Here is a 17,075-nt window from a genome sequence, read left to right on the forward strand (position 1 = left end):
GTTTCTTATAGAGTAAATAAGGAGAAACTGTTTGCAGTGGGAGGCGGGTCAGTAACCAGAGGAACCTGTTTGCAGTGGGAGGCGGGTCAGTAACCAGAGGAACCTGTTTGCAGTGGGAGGCGGGTCAGTAGCCAGAGGAAACTGGTCAGTAGGCGGGTCAGTAGCCAGAGGAAACTGGTCAGTAGGCGGGTCAGTAGCCAGAGGAAACTGGTCAGTAGGCGGGTCAGTAGCCAGAGGAAACTGGTCAGTAGGCGGGTCAGTAGCCAGAGGAAACTGGTCAGTAGGCGGGTCAGTAGCCAGAGGAAACTGGTCAGTAGGCGGGTCAGTAGCCAGAGGAAACTGGTCAGTAGGCGGGTCAGTAGCCAGAGGAAACTGGTCAGTAGGCGGGTCAGTAGCCAGAGGAAACTGGTCAGTAGGCGGGTCAGTAGCCAGAGGAAACTGGTCAGTAGGCGGGTCAGTAGCCAGAGGAAACTGGTCAGTAGGCGGGTCAGTAGCCAGAGGAAACTGGTCAGTAGGCGGGTCAGTAGCCAGAGGAAACTGGTCAGTAGGCGGGTCAGTAGCCAGAGGAAACTGGTCAGTAGGCGGGTCTGTAGCCAGAGGAAACTGGTCAGTAGGCGGGTCTGTAGCCAGAGGAAACTGGTCAGTAGGCGGGTCAGTAGCCAGAGGAAACTGGTCAGTAGGCGGGTCAGTAACCAGAGGACACTGGTCAGTAGGCGGGTCAGTAACCAGAGGACACTGGTCAGTAGGCGGGTCAGTAACCAGAGGACACCGGTCAGTAGGCGGGTCAGTAACCAGAGGACACCGGTCAGTAGGCGGGTCAGTAGCCAGAGGAAACCGGTCAGTAGGCGGGTCTGTAGCCAGAGGAAACCGGTCAGTAGGCGGGTCAGTAGCCAGAGGAAACCGGTCAGTAGGCGGGTCAGTAGCCAGAGGAAACCGGTCAGTAGGCGGGTCAGTAGCCAGAGGAAACCGGTCAGTAGGCGGGTCAGTAGCCAGAGGAAACCGGTCAGTAGGCGGGTCAGTAGCCAGAGGAAACCGGTCAGTAGGCGGGTCAGTAGCCAGAGGAAACCGGTCAGTAGGCGGGTCAGTAGCCAGAGGAAACCGGTCAGTAGGCGGGTCAGTAGCCAGAGGAAACCGGTCAGTAGGCGGGTCAGTAGCCAGAGGAAACCGGTCAGTAGGCGGGTCAGTAGCCAGAGGAAACCGGTCAGTAGGCGGGTCAGTAGCCAGAGGAAACCGGTCAGTAGGCGGGTCAGTAGCCAGAGGAAACTGGTCAGTAGGCGGGTCAGTAGCCAGAGGAAACTGGTCAGTAGGCGGGTCAGTAGCCAGAGGAAACTGGTCAGTAGGCGGGTCAGTAGCCAGAGGAAACTGGTCAGTAGGCGGGTCAGTAGCCAGAGGAAACTGGTCAGTAGGCGGGTCAGTAGCCAGAGGAAACTGGTCAGTAGGCGGGTCAGTAGCCAGAGGAAACTGGTCAGTAGGCGGGTCTGTAGCCAGAGGAAACTGGTCAGTAGGCGGGTCTGTAGCCAGAGGAAACTGGTCAGTAGGCGGGTCAGTAGCCAGAGGAAACTGGTCAGTAGGCGGGTCAGTAACCAGAGGACACTGGTCAGTAGGCGGGTCAGTAACCAGAGGACACTGGTCAGTAGGCGGGTCAGTAACCAGAGGACACTGGTCAGTAGGCGGGTCAGTAACCAGAGGACACTGGTCAGTAGGCGGGTCAGTAGCCAGAGGAAACCGGTCAGTAGGCGGGTCTGTAGCCAGAGGAAACCGGTCAGTAGGCGGGTCAGTAGCCAGAGGAAACCGGTCAGTAGGCGGGTCAGTAGCCAGAGGAAACCGGTCAGTAGGCGGGTCAGTAGCCAGAGGAAACCGGTCAGTAGGCGGGTCAGTAGCCAGAGGAAACCGGTCAGTAGGCGGGTCAGTAGCCAGAGGAAACCGGTCAGTAGGCGGGTCAGTAGCCAGAGGAAACCGGTCAGTAGGCGGGTCAGTAGCCAGAGGAAACCGGTCAGTAGGCGGGTCAGTAGCCAGAGGAAACCGGTCAGTAGGCGGGTCAGTAGCCAGAGGAAACCGGTCAGTAGGCGGGTCAGTAGCCAGAGGAAACCGGTCAGTAGGCGGGTCAGTAGCCAGAGGAAACCGGTCAGTAGGCGGGTCAGTAGCCAGAGGAAACCGGTCAGTAGGCGGGTCAGTAGCCAGAGGAAACCGGTCAGTAGGCGGGTCAGTAGCCAGAGGAAACCGGTCAGTAGGCGGGTCAGTAGCCAGAGGAAACCGGTCAGTAGGCGGGTCAGTAGCCAGAGGAAACCGGTCAGTAGGCGGGTCAGTAGCCAGAGGAAACCGGTCAGTAGGCGGGTCAGTAGCCAGAGGAAACCGGTCAGTAGGCGGGTCAGTAGCCAGAGGAAACCGGTCAGTAGGCGGGTCAGTAACCAGAGGAAACCGGTCAGTAGGCGGGTCAGTAACCAGAGGAAACTGGTCAGTAGGCGGGTCAGTAACCAGTGGAAACTGGTCAGTAGGCGGGTCAGTAACCAGTGGAAACTGGTCAGTAGGCGGGTCAGTAACCAGAGGAAACTGGTCAGTAGGCGGGTCAGTAACCAGAGGAAACTGGTCAGTAGGCGGGTCAGTAACCAGAGGAAACTGGTCAGTAGGCGGGTCAGTAGCCAGAGGACAGATGTAAGGCGACTTGGCAAAAAAACCAGAAGCGACATGGCTTTCTTTAAAAATTAATTATACACAAATTATGATGATCTGGAATGTACGGCTGAAAAGGAAGTGGAAGCAGATTCAATAATAACTCAAGGGAATTGAATAAATATTTAGAAGAGAAATTTGTAGGACTGTGGGGAAAACAGCAGGGAAATGCATAGCAAAGTATCTAAAGTTGGGAACTAGGCACAGAGGACAAGGTTTAGCTTTATTTGCTTCCAATACTTGTAGTGGTTTGTGTAAGCTTGTAATAGAAGATTTATTTATTTTTTAAAAAGTCCAGTCTTTCAGTGCTTAGTGCAAGTTAGTCAAAATCTTAGACTAAAATGTATTTAACAGACTAAAGTATGACAGCGCAGGTTGCATGCCTGCCCTGCAGTTATATGTGAGTTTGACTCAAGTGAGCATGTTTACAGTAAAGTGTCTGTCTAGAATCTCACCAGCTCAAAATCAATGAACTAGATGCAAGATGGAGACAGAGGCATGAGAAGGAGACTATCAGGATAGTTTGCTCCAGATCTCGATCACACTTCATAGAGAGGTGCAGGATCAGAATATCTGATGAGACAGAGGAGGGGGGACTGCAGAAATTGACCCTAATCAACAGGCATAACATGCTACCAATGAAGATAAGGTCAGAAGGTCAGCCAGAAAACTGACCCTAGCATCAGGAAGCTACACAAGACAGTGGAAGGGGAAAACACATTATGGAAGCTGTAACTAATTTGAGAATTTAGGGTAAAAGATAGCGCCTGTAACCAGAACAAGTGTCCCACATATGTTGCCTACCTGATGGCAGGGTGAGGGACACCTCAAACTGTTTGACAGAATATTGGAACGTGAGGGGGAAGGCCCAGTCCTTGCTGTCCAAATTGAGAATGCAGGAAAGATAGGCAAGAGGTCCTACTTGCAGAGTGTGGGGGGTTACATTAAAGATCACTAAGGGTTACCATCTGAGCAACATGCAAATTGTCATTGGGTAAAGCAGATTAGATAGTAACACTTGGCTCAAGGAGTCATGTGGGAAAGCATTCCAATTCTCAGGATATGGGTGCTTGTATTGGAATAGGGAGGGACAGTACTGTTGAGATGGGCTCCACCTAAACCAGGTTGAGACCAGGGTTCTAGCAGAAAGGATATCAGATAGTCACAAAGGCTTTAAACTAGTAAGTAGGAGGGCCTCATGTGGATTAGTTCTAAAACAAATACAAGGAGAAAAATGCAAAGCAACTGTCAAAATATATGCTTTAGACATTACAGGTAAAGGAGGAAACTAAGAGGTAAAGTAATTAAATTATGAGAAAGAAATAAAAGTGTGCATGACAGGTTAGGACGTGTAGCTCGAATAAGCATTCTTTACACAAACACGAGTGTAAGGAACACATTGAAATATGACATGCAGGTGCAAATTGGTGATTAAGGATGAAATCTCTTCAATGATAAAGAGATACAAATGAAAGAAAAACAGAATTACCTGGAAAAACTCAGCAGGTCTGGCAGCACTGGCGGAGAAGAGAAGAGTTGACGTTTCGAGTCCTCATGACCCTTCAGCAGAACTGATCTTTCTTTACAAGGAGGGGGAAATATAAGCTGGTTTAAGGTTGCGGGGTGGGGGGGGGGGGGTGTGTGGTGGTGGTGGTGTTAGGATAGGAGCAGGTCATCAAAAGATGTCACAGACAAAAGAACACAGAGGTATTGAAGTTGGTGATATTATCTAAACAAATGTGCTAATTAAGAATGGATGGTAGGGCACTCAAGGTATAGCTCTAGTGGGGGTGGGGGAGCATAAAAGATTTAAAAATAATGGAAATAGGAGGGAAAAAGAAAAATCTATATAATTTATTGGAAAAAAACAAAAGGAAGGGGGAAACAGAAAGGGGTGGGGATGGAGGAGGGACGTCAAGACCTAAAGTTGTTGAATTCAATATTCAGTCCGGAAGGCTGTAAAGTGCCTAGTCGGAAGATGAGGTGCTGTTCTTCTAGTTTGCGTTGGGCTTCACTGGAACAATGCAGCAGGCCAAGGACAGACATGTGGGCAAGAGAGCAGGGTGGAGTGTTGAAATGGCAAGCGACAGGGAGGTTTGGGTTATTCTTGCGGACAGACCGCAGGTGTTCTGCAAAGCGGTCGCCCAGTTTACGTTCGGTCTCTCCAATGTAGAGGAAACCGCATTGGGAGCTCTCCTCTACATCGGACAGACCAAACGTAAACTGGGCGACCGCTTTGCAGATCACCTGCGGTCTGTCCGCAAGAATGACCCAAACCTCCCTGTCGCTTGCCATTTTAACACCCCACCCTGCTCTCTTGCCCACGTCTGTCCTTGGCCTGCTGCATTGTTCCTGTGAAGCCCAACGCAAACTAGAAGAACAGCACCTCATCTTCCGACTAGGCACTTTACAGCCTTCCGGACTGAACATTGAATTCAACAACTTTAGGTCTTGACGTCCCTCCTCCATCCCCACCCCTTTCTGTTTCCCCCTTCCTTTTGTTTTTTTCCAATAAATTATATAGATTTTTCTTTTTCCCTCCTATTTCCATTATTTTTAAATCTTTTATGCTCCCCCACCACCACTAGAGCTATACCTTGAGTGCCCTACCATCCATTCTTAATTAGCACATTCGTTTAGATAATATAATCAACTTCAACACCTCTGTGTTCTTTTGTCTGTGACATCTTTTGATGATCTGCTCCTATCCTCACACACCCCCCTCCACTTCTTCCGCCCCCCCCCCCACCAACCTTAAACCAGCTTATATTTCCCTCTCCTTGTAAAGAAAGGTCAGTTCTGTTGAAGGGTCGAGGACTCGAAACGTCAACTCTTTTCTTCTCCGCCAATGCTGGCAGACCTGCTGAGTTTTTCCAGGTAATTCTGTTTTTGTTTTAGATTTCCAGCATCCGCAGTTTATTTTTATTTTTTACAAATGAAAGCAGGGAGTGAAGACTTTTATGGGTAGACTTAACTCAAGTGATTTAAGACTAGTGAGAATTGTTTATAAACCTGGTAGCAGCTGCAATGTATAGAATGCATAAGAGATTAGACAAGCATGTAGCAAAAATTTTTAAAAATTAATGGAGGATTTTAATTTTTGAATAAACAGATGACTAGCTCATGTCAGAAAGGAGGTTAATTTCTTATGTTCATGATAGTTTCCTGCAACGTGTTTGAGAATCAACAAGGGGGTAGGCCCTAATTGACTTAGTAATCTATAATGAGCCAGATTTAGTTAAAAGCCTAATAGTGCATGAACATTTATCCAAGAATGATAATATGACTGACTTCAACATGGTGTATGAAAAGGAGAAACACAAAACAACCAAGAATCTAGATTTAGGTTAGGTGAGGCTAACTTCAATATGAGGAGGCACAGTAAACTGGGAAAATCTGTTAATGGGTAAAATAACAGATTATCAGTGGGAAGTGTTAAGAAAGTGATGCGGAATGCGATACAGAACCAGTTTAAACCTGAAGGGGCAAGAGTTCTACTTGCCAAAAAGCATTAACAACTAAAGAGGTACGGGTCAACCTAAGATGAAGAAAATGCATCAAAGCACACAAACTACCCTAACAAATGAAAGCAGACAAAGAAAATATATGTTGACAAAATGGCAATATGAAAATAAACCTGCAAGAGGGTGATCAGGAGCAATGTGGGCCACTTAAACCGATGACTGATTTTGTAAATGAAAACAAGGTTAATGAATTACTTTGGCATGCTATCCTCTTCCTCTACTGTAAGTACTAACGCAGTCATAGAATCAGAATGGCTACACAGCACAGGAGGCAACAATTTGGTCCAATGTGTCCATGCTTACACTTCCTAAGAGCAACTCAGTCATATTTCTCAGCGCTCACTCTGTAGCCTTGTAATTTTTTTGTTCAGCTGATTATTCAGCTCCCCTTAAAAGTCAAGACTGAATCTGCATGCACCAGCCTCTCAGGCAATGTATTCCAGATCCTAACCACTGGTAACAAAAAAAGATTTTCCTCATGCCACCTTTGACTCTTTTGTCACTCAGTATACAATCTGCATCCTCTGCTCTCGACCCTTCCACCGACAGGAACAATTTATTTCCTACTACTGTCCAAAACCCTCAATTTTGAGCACCAATACCAAATCCCCTCTGGACCTTCAGGTACAACCCAGCTTCTCCAATTTATCCACTTAACTGTAGTCCCTCATCCCTAGAACTATTCCCGCAAATCTTTTCAGCAAATTTTCTAAACATTCTTCCAGAAGTTTGGTAGCCAGAACTATACACAAAACACTTGTTTGATCTCAACTGGAGTTAAGAGTCAGTCGTTAAGGTACAGAAGGGGGGGTTCATTCAGCCCATTCCAGTTCTTTGTAGAGCAATCTAGCCAGTCCCATTCCCCCAAGCTCTAACCTTGTATGCTTATTTCCCTCAACTGCCCAATCCCCTCTTGAAATCATTTGTCTCCGCTTCCACTATTCTTGGAGGCAGAGTTCCAGGTTATTACAACTCACTGCATAAAGTTCTTCCTCACATCTGCACTGCATCCCTTGCCCAAAACCTTAAATCTTCCATCATTATATAATGGGAACATCTTAGCCTGTCATGATCTTGCAAACCTCTATCAAATTTCCCTGTGGATCCTCATCACAGTTGTGAACGTTTGACTCCAGTCTCACTTATTTCAGTGCACTCAGAGAATGCTCCTGTCATGGAGATGCAATGGAGGTCCTAATAGTCGTTCGATCGCGGGAGGATGATGACAACATGCAGACAGGGCACTCCCATGGATCTTCACATAGCCCCAGAATGTCTGATTCTTGTCTGGCCGAGGGCAGCTCGCTTGCGCTCCATGATCAGGGCCATCGCAGAATTGCAACTCTAACCCTAATGCAACCATGAAACTTTAGGTACATCTGAAGTCGTGTCCACCTTCAGCACCTCAGCCCTTCAAGAGCTGGTGCACAGCATCACTGGTCACACATGCTGGTGTAATGGGGGCCAGCCCCACCTTAAAGGTGCTGAGTTGCAGGCATCAGTAATGTTTCCAGGGAGTGAGAGGCTGGACCATCACGGTGGTCTGAAGGCCGCATAGAGCACAGGGAAGAGGCCCTGGACTTAGACACCTGTCTTGTGCAGAAAGGTTTCACATCTGAGTGACAAGAACACTGCTCATCAGAACAAGGAGACATAGGCAGGGAGACATTCTTGGAGGTTTATTGTCAATAGCAAACATTATGTACAAGTGATTAACACCCATACCCAGGCTATGCAACTAATTCTCCGTAACTTTCCTAACCCAGCCGCTACATCTTGATGCTCCCCGGGCATCCACAGCAGAGGTGGAGGCAGCCTGCTGACTGTGACACCCTGTCTCTGATGGCTTTGGCAGGCGTTCTCTGGAGAGCTGAGACTTTGAGGGCCCCGGTCTGCTTTTGGGGTCCTACTGTGTGGCAGTGGCACCCTCCTCGGCCTGCGAAGCTGGAGGTCACAGGAAGAGGGGAGTCAGATGGGCCGATCACTCTTAGAGTCACCCGAGTGCACCTGCTGACCCTCCTCCCTATGGGTGTCTGAGGACCCCTGGCTGACTCCATGAACGAAAAGGATAGCTGGAGTGAGATCGAGCTGCCCACCATCAATGGACTTAAGCCCGCGCAGCAGTGCAGAAGCGACGTCCTGGACCAAGGTCTCCATGGCAGCCGCAATCCTGCCAGTGTTGACCTCGGTGCATTGCAATGCCGATGCTATCACCTCAGCCGGAAGACAGACGGACTCTTCCATCATGCCTTGCAATCCAAGGAGAGCAGCAGCCATCTCCCATGCTTGCTTTTTTAAAATATTCGTTCATGGGCGTCATTGGCCAGCATTTTTATTGCCCTTGATCAGAGGGCATTTAAGAGTCACCCACATTGCTGTAGGTCTGGAGTCACATGTAGGCCAGACCAGCCAAGGACAACAGATTTCCTTCCCTAAAGGATATTAAGTGGTTTTTTTTAATGACAATTGGCAATGGTTTTGTAGTCATCATCAGAGACTCAATTCTGGAATTTTATTGAATTCAAATTTCGCCATCTGCCGTGGTGGGATTCGAACCCAGGTCCCCAGATCATTACCCTGCGTCTCTGGATTGCTTGTCTAGTGACAATACCACCATACCATTGCCTCCCCACTTGCCTTTGCAGCTCCAGCAACTTGCTATGGCCAGGTCCAGAGGCCTGTCATTTGACTTGGACTCAGCAATGTTCTGGCCTCCAGCAGCCCTCCGAGTGCCGGGGACTGGGAAGTCCCTGCCTCTGCCTGCTGTGGATCAGAAAGTGCGATGTGCTCACCAGATTGTGGTCCCGAGGCTACTCTGAAGCTAGGTCCCACCGAGGTGTGTGTCTCTGCGCTGGTGGAGGGTGTGGGTGAGCGCTGTGATGGGACTTCAGGGAGGGTGCCTTCAGATTCCTCTTTGAAGGTTGCTTGGAGGCTCTGGGTCATGGGCTCCATCTGTCACTTCCCAGATGTGCCTATGAAAGCAAGGGGAGATAATTAGTGTATGGCAGTGACCTGTGAAAGAGGACACTTCACTCACGGCATTGTTATCTGATGGATTTGGCACTGCTGGATCCTCACTTGAGTACACCGACCTCACCGTCAGCACAGGACCGCTCTTAGTCATCGCTGGCCAGCTGGATGGCTCTGTTTTCAAAGTCTGAGAGAACACTGAAATCCGGCATCCCTCCACCTGTCTGTGACCTTTCTTTCCTGTTGTGAGCCACTTTGTCCTGCATGGATAGAGATGGGGAGAGTGTATCAGGACACCTACCAGGCCAGATGATAAGTATGCCTGGCCAGTGTGGGTGGTGAGTGGTCACAAGGACGGGATGAGGACAATGGTAGTGTGTGTGAGAGAGTGAATGGTGATGCCCCTTGAACTGGCCGTGAGTGAGGGCCCTGAGGGTGTGTGATTGGTTTGTAAGTGTGAATGAGAGAGTTGGGAGTGATGAAAAGAGTGACTTACCTGGCTGAACGGAGATCATCATTCATCCCTTTGCAGCACTGGGTGGCTGTCCTCTTCTGAAGGGCATTTGCGCAGACCACTGCTGCCACTGCCTCCCAAGCCAGGTTGGTGACATTGCTACCCATCCTGCAGCCAGAGCGGGGGTAGAACACATCCCAGTGGCCTCCACAGCATCCAGCAATCGCTCGAGGAACCCATCATTGAAGCAAGGGGGTGGGGGGGTGGGGGGGGGGATTCTTTTTGTCTTTGCTGGCCATGTCTCCCGGGCAGCGGTGGTGAGCTGGCGGCAATGAGCACTTTGCTGGCGGCTGCTGTGCTGCAACAGCAGGGTGATGGCGAGCGGGCAAATGAGCGCCCGCCCACCATGGAAACAGCGTGTTTCACGGGAGTGAATATATAATGAGGCGGGCTCGGGAAGATACGGTGTGAAAACCCATTTTCATTGGCGGGTAGGACTCCATTTTACCCGCCTGCTACTGCACTTCGTGCAATTCTGGGAAAGTTCAGCCCAAGGGATGTCGATAGATTAAGTGAGTGGACAAAAATTTGGCAAATGGATGATAATGTGGGAAAATGTGAACTTGTCCACTTTGGCAGGAAGAATTGAAAAAACCAGCATGTTTTTCAAATGGGGACAGACTGCAGAATTATGGTACAAAGGGATCTGGGTGCCCTGGTATGTGAATCACAAAAGGTTAGTATGTAGGTGCAGCAAATGATTAGGAAGATAAATGGAATGTTGTTGTTTATATTCCATTCCACTTGCAATAGAAGTAGGGATGTTTTGCTACAGTCGTAAACGGTGTTGGTGAGGCCGCATCTAGAGTACATTTTTGGTCTCCTTACTTAAGGACATAATTGCTTTAGGAGCAGTTCAGAGAAGGTTCACTCGATTGACTCCTGGAATAAGGGGGTAATCATACGAGAAAACATTGGACAAGCTGGGCTTGTATCCACTGGAGTTTAGAAGAATGAGAGCCGATCTTATTGCAAGATCCTGAGGAGACTTGACAGGGTGGATGCTAAAAGGATGTTTCCACTTGTGGCAGAGACTAGAATTAGGGAACACAGCTTAAAAATAAAGGGCCTCCCTTTTAAGACAAATGAGGAGAAAATGTTCCCTCTCGGAGGTAATGTGTCTGTGGGACTCTCTTCCTGGGAAAGTGGTGGTGGTAAGGCAATCAATATTTTTAAGGCTGAAGCAGATTGACAACGGATTCAATAAAGAATCTAAGGGTATGGGGGTAGGAAGGAAACTGGAGTTGAGGCCACAATCAGATCAGCTGTGATCTTATTGAATGGCAGAGCAGGTTCGAGTGGTGAATGGCCTACTCCTGCTCCTAATTCATACGACCGAGGCATTCAATACCTCGACTTACAAAGCCTTAGTTCCACATATGCTTTGCCAACCACACACTCAATATGTCCTATCGCCAGTCTATATGGTCTCTCCCTATCCCTTTGCCAAAATGCATCATCTTACACTTAGAGTTCCATCTGTCATGCCTGCCCATTCTCCTAGACAATCTATGTCCTGTAACCATCAACTGATATCACCTTCATTGTTTGATGCATATTCCAAGGTTGGTATCATAAGCAAATTTTGAAATTTACTTTGTATTCAAATATCCCAAGTCAAATTTCAAAAAGCAGATATCCCTGCCCTGACCCTTGGGGAACACCACTGTCTACCACCCTCCAGTCTGAAAAAGCATTATTTAACCACGACTTACTACTTTGTCCTCATGCCAATTTTTATCCAAGTTAACACTGATCCTCCTATTCCATGAACCTCAATTTTGTAAAGCTGCATTTTGTGTGGTTCATTGCCAAACACTTCCTTAAAATCCATATAGGTAATATCCATTGCATTCCTTTCAATGTTCCATTATTTCAAAAAATTCAATACTGTTAGTCAAGCACAATCAGCCTTTTAAAAATCTGTAACAAAAATAGAATTACCTGGAAAAACTCAGCAGGTCTGGCAGCATCGGCGGAGAAGAAAAGAGTTGACATTTCGAGTCCTCATGACCCTTCGACAGAACTAGGTGAATCCCAGGGAGGGTTGAAATATAAGCTGGTTTAAGGTGGTGGTGGTGGGGGGAGAGAAGTGGAGGGGGGTGGTGTGGTTGTAGGCAAAAGCAGTGATAGAAGCAGATCATCAAAAGATGTCACAGACGGCAGAACAAAAGAACACATAGGTGTCAAAGTTGGTGACATTATCTAAACGAATGTGCTAATTAAGAATGGATGGTAAGGCACTCAAGGTATAGCTCTAGTGGGGGTGGGGGGAGCATAAAAGATTTAAAAATATTTAAAAATAATGGAAATAGGAGGGAAAAAGAAAAATCTATATAATTTATTGGAAAAAAACAAAAGGAAGGGGGAAACAGAAAGGGGGTGGGGATGGAGGAGGGACGTCAAGACTTGAAGTTGTTGAATTCAATATTCAGTCCGGAAGGCTGTAAAGTGCCTAGTCGGAAGATGAGGTGTTGTTCCTCCAGTTTGCGTTGGGCTTCACTGGAACAATGCAGCAAGCCAAGGACAGACATGTGGGCAAGAGAGCAGGGTGGAGTGTTGAAATGGCAAGCGACAGGGAGGTTTGGGTCATTCTTGCAGACAGACCGCAGGTGCTCTGCAAAGCAGTCGCCCAGTTTACGTTTGGTCTCTCCAATGTAGAGGAGACCACATTGGGAGCAACGAATGCAGTAGACTAAGTTGGGGAAATGCAAGTGAAATGTTGCTTCACTTGAAAGGAGTGTTTGGGCCCTTGGACGGTGAGGAGAGAGGAAGTGAAGGGGCAGGTGTTACATCTTTTGCGTGGGCATGGGTGGTGCCATAGGTGGGGGTTGGGGAGTAGGGGGTGATGGAGGAGTGTACCAGGGTGTCCCGGAGGGAACGATCCCTACGGAATGCCGACAGTGGGGGTGAAGGGAAGATGTGTTTGGTAGTGGCATCATGCTGCAGTTGGCGGAAATGGCGGAGGATGATCCTTTGAATGCGGAGGCTGGTGGGGTGATAAGTGAGGACAAGGGGGACCCTATAATGTTTCTGGGAGGGAGGAGAAGGCGTGAGGGCGGATGCGCGGGAGATGGGCCGGACACGGTTGAGGGCCCTGTCAACGACCGTGGGTGGAAAACCTCGGTTAAGGAAGAAGGAAGACATGTCAGAGGAACAGTTTTTGAAGGTAGCATCATCGGAACAGATGTGACGGAGGCGAAGGAACTGAGAGAATGGGATGGAGTCCTTACAGGAAGCGGGGTGTGAGGAGTTGTAGTCGAGATAGCTGTGGGAGTTGGTAGGCTTGTAATGGATATTGGTGGACAGTCTATCACCAGAGATTAAGACAGCGAGGTCAAGGAAAGGAAGGGAATTGTCAGAGATGGACCATGTGAAAATGTTGGAGGGGTGGTGATTGGAAGCAAAATTAATAAATTTTTCCAAATCCCGATGAGAACATGAAGCAGCACCGAAGTAATCATCGATGTACCGGAGAAAGAGTTGTGGAAGGGGGCCGGAGTAGGACTGGAACATGGAATGTTCCACATACTCCATAAAGAGACAGGCATAGCTGGGGCCCATGCGGGTACCCATAGCCACACCTTTTATTTGGAGGAAGTGAGAGGAGTTGAAGGAGAAATTGTTCAGTGTGAGAACAAGTTCAGCCAAACGGAGGAGAGTAGTGGTGGATGGGGATTGTTCGGGCCTCTGTTCGAGGAAGAAGCTAAGGGCCCTCAGACCATCCTGGTGGGGGATGGAGGTGTAGAGGGATTGGACGTCCATGGTGAAGAGGAAGCGGTTGGGGCCAGGGAACTGGAAATTGTTGATGTGATGTAAGGTGTCAGAGGCATCACGGATGTAGATGGGAAGGGACTGAACAAGGGGAGAGAGAAGGGAGTCAAGATAACGAGAAATGAGTTCCGTGGGGCAGGAACAGGCTGACACGATTGGTTTGCCGGGACAGTTCTGTTTGTGGATTTTGGGTAGGAGGTAGAAGCGGGCCGTCCGAGGTTGGGCGACTATCAGGTTGGAAGCTGTGGGAGGAAGATCCCCAGAGGAGATGAGGTCAGTGACAGTCCTGGAAACAATGGCTTGATGTTCAGAGGTGGGGTCATGGTCCAGGGAGAGGTAGGAGGAAGTGTCCGTGAGTTGACGCTCAGCCTCCGCGAGGTAGAGGTCAGTGCGCCAGAAAACAACAGCACCACCCTTGTCAGCGGGTTTGATGACAATGTCAGGGTTGGACCTGAGAGAATGGAGTGCAGTAAGTTCAGAGAGAGAGAGATTAGAATGGATGAGAGGAGCAGAGAAATTGAGACGACTAATGTCGCGCCGACAGTTCTCAATGAAAAGATCAAGAGAAGGTAAGAATCCAGAGGGAGTGGTCCAGGTGGACGGAGAATATTGGAGGTGGGTGAAAGGATCCGTTGAACGGGGAGAGGACTCCTGCCCAAAGAAGTGAGCCCGGAGACGAAGACGGCGGAAGAAGAGTTCAGCATCGTGCCGAGCCTGAAATTCATTGAGGTGAGGGCGTAGGAGTATGAAACTAAGTCCTTTGCTGAGCACTGAACGTTCAGCATCGGAGAGGGGAAGGTCAGGGGGTATAGTGAATACATGGCTGGGGCTGGCAAATCTGTGCTGGCTCTCCCCAGTTAATTCAAAAGGAATCACAATCTTTATAGTGCAGGAGGTGGCCATCCAGTCTGCACTGGCTCACTGAAAGAGCATTCTACATAATGCCACTCACTGCCTTATCCCTGTAACCTTGCACACTCTTTTCAGACAGCAATCCAATTCCCTCTTGAATACTTCAATCAAACCTGCCTCCACCACCCTTTCAGGAAGTTCATTCCAGACTCCAACTATCCTCTGGGTGAAAAAGCTTTCCTCATATCACTTCTATTTTTCATATTTTTTGTATTTTTCATACTCCTTTTGCCCATCATTTTGAATCTGTGCCCTCTAGTCCTTGATGTTCTCTTGAGTGGGAAGTTTTTTTACTATTTACCCTGTCCATACGCCTCAGGATCTTGAATACCTCTATCAAGTCTCCTTTCAGCCTTCCTTCCTCCAAGAAAAAGAGACTCCACCTCTCCAATCTATCCTCATAGCTAGTTGTTTATCCCTATAATCATTCTTGTGATCTCCTCTGCACTCTCTCCAATGCCTTCACATCCTTCCTCAAGTATGGCGCCGAGAACTGGACGAGGTACTCCAGATAAGGCCTAACTAGTATCTTACACAAGTTTAACATGACCTCCTTACTCTTGTACTCAATGCCCCTATTAATAAAACCTAGGATGCCATATATGCTTTATTAACTGCTCTCTCAGCATGCCCCCTACCACTTTTAATGACTTATGTATATATACACCAAGGTCCCTTTGTTCCTGCACCTCCTTTAGAGTTTCTCCCTTTATTTTTTACTGACTCTCCACATTCTTCCTGCCAAAATCAATCACCTCACACTTTTCTGCATTGAACTTCATCTGCCATTTGTCTGCCCAAGCCACCAATATGTCTATGTCCTTTTGAAGTTCAAGACTATCTTCGTCAGTTGACAATGCTTCCAATCTTCACTACTGTTTCCTGTCACTCAGCCAATTTCTTATCCAAGTCCCTACTTTCCCTTTTATTCCATGAGCTAGAACTTTGCTCAAGTCTGTTGTGTATCAAATGCCTTTTGAAAATCCATATACACCACATCAACAGCATTGCCCTTATCAACCTTCTCTGTTATCTCAAAGTTCCAGCAAGTTAGTTAAGCGTAATTTTCCCTTAATGAATCCATGCTGGCTTTTCTTAATTATCTCACACCTATCTAATTGATTATTGATTTTGTCCCAAACTATAGTTTCCAGAAGTTTCCCTAGCACTGAAGTCAAACTGATTGGTCTGTAGTTGTCGGCTTTATCCTTTTTGAACAAGTGCGTAACATTCGCAATTCTCTAGTCATCCGGTACCACCCACGTTTAAGTAAGACTGTCACTAGTGCCTCTGAAATTTCCACTCTCACCTCCCTCAGTATCCTAGGATGCATCTCATCTGGTCCTGGTACCTTATCAATTTTAAGTCAAGGTAGCCTAAATCTCCTGCTCAAGTGTAAATTCCTTGAGTTTATCAGTTACCTCCTTTCTCATCTCGACCCGGGTAGCAACCTCTTCCTTTGTAAAGACAGATGCAAAGTACTCGTTTAATATCTCTGCTACTTATCTTGCTTTCATATGCAAGTCTCCTCTTTTATCCCTAAATTGGCTCCCCCCCTTGCTTTTCTGATCAATTTTTTCATTTCCCCTCTGGTCCTTCTATATTCAGCCTGATTCTCTACTGTATTTTCTACCTGACATCTGTCATACATGTACTTCTTTTCACCTTCAGCTCGTTCACTCGTAATCCAGGGTGTTCTAGATTTATTTGTCCTACCTTCCCCCTTCAAGGGAATATGCTTTGACATTGCTTGCAATCCCATCGCTTTGAAGGCAGCCCATTTTTCAGTCACCGTCTTTTCTGCCAACGTTTGATTCCAACTCACTTGGCTCAAAAACGCCAAAACACCTGTTGATTTGGCCCCATCCCCGCCCCCCACCCCCCGATTATTATTTCTAAAACCTTCCAACTGGCCTGTAGTTACCAGAACTATTCTTGCACCCTTTCTGGAATAAGGGTGAAAGCATTTATCACTCTCCAATCCTCTGGCATCTCTCCAGTATCAAGGGAAGATTATGATGAGCCCTCCAATATCCCACACTTCCTTTAGCAACCTGAATGCAAGCCATCTGGACCAGGCAACTTATTCACTAAGCAAAGCCAACCTTTCCAGTACATCCTGCCCATCAATTTTCACCCCATCCATTACTTCTAACATCTCTGCTTCTTTTGATATTTTGTCAGCATCCTCTTCTTAGTAAACACTGATACAAAATACTCTATTTTAGCCTTGCCCTGCATATCTAAGCATAAATCACTTTTGTCCCTATTATAGCCCACCCTGCCTCTTATTATTCGGATGCTGAGTGGTTGAAGAGCAACAGGTGGAGGACATGCCATGTTTTATAGAAGTTCATCATAACTTCTTTGCTTCTGTATGCTTATGCCTCTATACATATAGCCCAGAATCCCACATCCTTTATTTAAAATCACTTTCTCAATCTGCCCTGCCAGCTCCAACAATATACCCCCACAGGTCTCTGTTCCTATACCCCATTTAGAATTACACTCTCTTATATTGCACTCCCTCCCCTTGTTCTTCATACCAAAAGGTATCATTTCACACTGCTCTGCATTAAATTTCATCTGCAACATATCTACCATTCACCAACTCGAAGTCTACCACTAGCCACCTCAGTTCACAATACTTCCAAGTTCTATCAACTGCAAATTCAAAATGTGCCCTCCGGGCCCAAGTCTAGGTCATAAAT

At 47.6% G+C, this 17,075-nt stretch overlaps 1 protein-coding gene across 4 annotated transcripts in view; it reads right to left on the reverse strand.

Annotated features, from left to right (window-relative positions):
• The window catches only part of ccm2 (CCM2 scaffold protein), a 135,128-nt gene that overhangs the window by 20,009 nt on the left and 98,044 nt on the right, over window positions 1-17,075 (reverse strand). The gene's annotated exons all lie outside the window — the stretch shown is intronic.

Source organism: Carcharodon carcharias, chromosome 5 (genome assembly GCF_017639515.1).
Source record: "Carcharodon carcharias isolate sCarCar2 chromosome 5, sCarCar2.pri, whole genome shotgun sequence".
Classification (NCBI taxonomy): Eukaryota; Metazoa; Chordata; class Chondrichthyes; order Lamniformes; family Lamnidae; genus Carcharodon; species Carcharodon carcharias.